The sequence below is a fragment of the Telopea speciosissima genome, chromosome 9 (genome assembly GCF_018873765.1).
Source record: "Telopea speciosissima isolate NSW1024214 ecotype Mountain lineage chromosome 9, Tspe_v1, whole genome shotgun sequence".
NCBI lineage: Eukaryota > Viridiplantae > Streptophyta > Magnoliopsida > Proteales > Proteaceae > Telopea > Telopea speciosissima.
In genome coordinates, this window is record NC_057924.1 from 41,520,314 (window position 1) to 41,523,806 (window position 3,493).

Below are 3,493 nucleotides of genomic sequence, written 5' to 3' on the forward strand. Positions count from 1 at the left end.
TCAGTCATGAGCAGGGTTTTCAAAGCCAAAATCAATCAGAATCGAGCCAGGAGCTGCCGGAATCAACCAGGATGGAGTGTAATCTAGAAAAGCTGTAGGGAGAAACCGATTTGAATTGCCCAATTAAATTCAGTTTTTCAGTACCCTAGTCATGAGTTATTCTTCTACCTTTGTCTTGCAGAGCTCGATGGAGAAGAAAAAGAAGCCGAAATGGATTTGGCTCGTGGGTGGCGAGTTCGACAGAGAAGAAGAAGCCGGTGGTTGCAGAGCGACGAGTTCGATTTAGGGCTCATATGTGATTTGGGATTCACCTACAGTATGGGTTGGTTTATGTTATCGAACCAAAACAGGTTGGCCACCGGTTTAGTCACATCCACTCATTAAGGTCCGCCAATTTGAACTTAACCGTTAGATGCCCTTAAATCCACATAGCGCTCTCAAAGGACTGGGTAGGACGATGGCTGCTTGGGATTGGAGGGGTAAAAATGGAATTAAAATAAATTAAGGGTAATTTGGGGTTTTAGATAAAGTGGACCTGTCCACGTCATCAATTAGTGGTAGTTTTTAATGGTTAGGGTAAAGTTGATAGTAACTTTATAAAGTAAGGGAGGGGGAAGATATTTTTCAAAACTTGGATACTAGATTGATATTAGGCAACCTTAGAGGAGAGGGGATGATATTTTCCCTTAAATCTTTTATAATGACGAAATTACACTTACCATAGGGTGAACTTCTCATAATATGCTTATGGTTAAAACCCCAAATACAAATCATTCTCTTCTTCTATTTCTTTCTCCTCTTGCAACCCCTTTCCTGCAACTCCACCCCTACCCTGCTCCTTCAAGCTTGGAACAGTGGAAAATCTTCTATCTGATAGACTGTAGATAAGATTGGAGCCCATAATTCCACCATCCCACTTCTCGATGCTCATCAAACTTGTCATTGAAGTTAGACTTTATCGCCGCTACGATCCTGCTGAACTCCATATTATCTATATTATCTTCATTTTTCACTGATGTCAAACACAAAGCTGTGGCAGTTTTTTTGTGCACAATCGCTCCCAGACAAGCCTCCCCCTTCACAATTGCATATGGGATCTCCATTTTCCGGCACAAAGCAGGCAGCCAAATGACAAGCTCAGTGGGATATGATCCACATCATGAGCAATAACCACCAACTGAGCCTTGTTCTGTTCAATCAGGTAAGTAATGTGATTAAGTCCATATTTGACAACAATTGGCTTCTTTGACTCTACAGTCTTCCCCTCGTCTTCAGCTTGTACCTTCATAAGAAGTCTTTCCTTCTTGTCAACCGATCAAGGTGTCAATCCTTATCTGGACTCTTAATCGGTTTCCTATGCCTGCTCAACTTCTATTGTGGATCGGTTGCGCTTGTATCTATCTGCAAATTTATTAATATTTTTTTTCAGACTCACACGAGCTCCTCCTCTCATGAGGATCCCCTCATCCACTGCGCCCTCTACTGCCCCTTCTTTCTCCACTCTTCCCACTGCTCACCACTTTATTTCTCTCAAGCTTTTTACTGCCTTTCTCAAAGGGCACCGCCTCTTCTCCTATATTGATGGCACTTTGTCGTGTCCTACTGTGTTAGGTACTTGACCAATACGTCAAAAGCTCCGAAACTGATGGAACGCGTTAAATCAAGCCCTTTAACCTATTCCATGCTAGGTTGACCCAATCTAGTGTCCATACACTATAGTGGGCCCCATTAGGCACATAACAGACCACCACGCTTCTGCAGCCGTCGTCGTCGGCTGCTCTCACTCTAGGTAGCTTTCACTCTGGCGGTAGGTAGCCCTTTCCAAGCGGCTTCACTCTGCTCCAAGGTTTTTGCCTGGTGGCAGGTAGCCCTTTCTTGACGGCTAACTATAGTGTATGGGCACTAGATTGGGCCAGCCTAGTATGGGATAGGTTAAAGGGCTTGATTTAACGCGTTCCATCAACTTCGAAGCTTTTGGCGTATTGGTCAAGTGCCTAACATTTGGTATCAAAGCTGGGCACCAGGTCAAGGGTTCGAGTCACGGAAAGGGCTACCTAGGAGAAGGGCTACCTGGAGTAGAGTGAAAGCCGTCAAGAAAGAGCTACCTGCCGCCAAGCAAAAACCTTGGAGTAGAGTGAAGCCGCTTGAAAATGGCTACTTACCGCTAGAGTGCAAGCTACCTAGAGTGAGAGCCGCAGAGGACGACTGCTGCAGAAGCGTGGTGGTCTGTTATGTGCCTAATGGGGCTCACCAGCAATCTCTTTTAATTTCTCCAAAATTGGAAGGACTTGTGTCTTCAAATCAGGTCTGTCACGACGTCGTAGTTCTGTGCAGCTCAATCCCAACACGACCAATTCTTGTGCTTCTTCAATTGGCCACTCCCCAGCCTCTAAATCCAAAATGTCCATCAAGCGGCCATCTTCTATAGCCTTGGAGACACTCAGTCACAATTTGAGAGAGACGAAGACTAGAGAGAAGAAGAGCCGCACTGAGATGGGGCAGCCGAAGAGCATCGACAGTATGCGTGGCTACCTCCTAAAATACACAAAGGAAAGGGGTCAGTTAGGGCACTCAAAATCTTGCGGGTGGACCCACCTGATTCCTATGTGACTCGTGGTTTGAGTTGCACTGAAACCCGTCTCGTAAGTTGGCATGAGATTTGGGTGCCTAGGCTAGATGGGGTGAGATCGTCATTTTTGCCCTCCTTATGAGAAGAATCTACAAACCTGACCTGGGGAATCCTAATACAACCAAAGCACTCCACACCCTCTACTCCTCGGTGAGTAGTGATCCACTGTTCAAGTGTGTGTGGCTGGGTACCGCTATATGCTCATTCCGTTCCGTTCATCCTCAAGCTCCTTTTATTTTTAAAGAAAAAAAATAACACGTCACAACTCACAAAAACAAAATTAGAGAAAATGAACAAATGGAAATACGTACGTTCTTTGTACAAGGTTTGAGAAAGAATGTAAACAGGCTTCAATCTAAGGAATTAAATACATCAGTAATTACATCTCTAATGAATTTGAACTTAAAATCTTGTCCCTCTGCTGTCATATCTTAATAGTTTGGATTTCAGATTCGGAGACACGAGACTCGTAGAATCTGGCGATGAAAGCGGAAGCCTTCCTGTCAATGTCAGATTCAGCAACCCAACAATCTTTGTCTTCGTCGCTGTGTTGTACCCTTCTCAGGTTCACTGAATCGTCCCACATATCTTCTCCTCCGTTACCTGACTTCCTGCCCTTGCCGGTCTTGAACCCGTTAAAGATGGAGAAGAAAGATGACTTTCTTTCCCTTCCTTGCCCATGCATGCTGCTCTTTTCACCCATCTCTCACTGTCTCTTCTCTATGACTCTACCTCACTCAAAGTGTGCTAGCTAGCTACTACTCTTGTCTGGCTTCGCTGTTGGCGGCTCTGGTTTCCAATTGCAACAAAGCTCCCTCTCATTTATACTACGAGGGAGGCAGGGAATCCCCACCAGCTTGATCG

At 45.0% G+C, this 3,493-nt stretch overlaps 1 pseudogene; it reads right to left on the reverse strand.

The window, feature by feature from the left end:
• Positions 1 to 2,408, reverse strand: LOC122638904 (annotated as a pseudogene).
• Between the last annotated feature and the right edge of the window lie 1,085 nt (positions 2,409 to 3,493).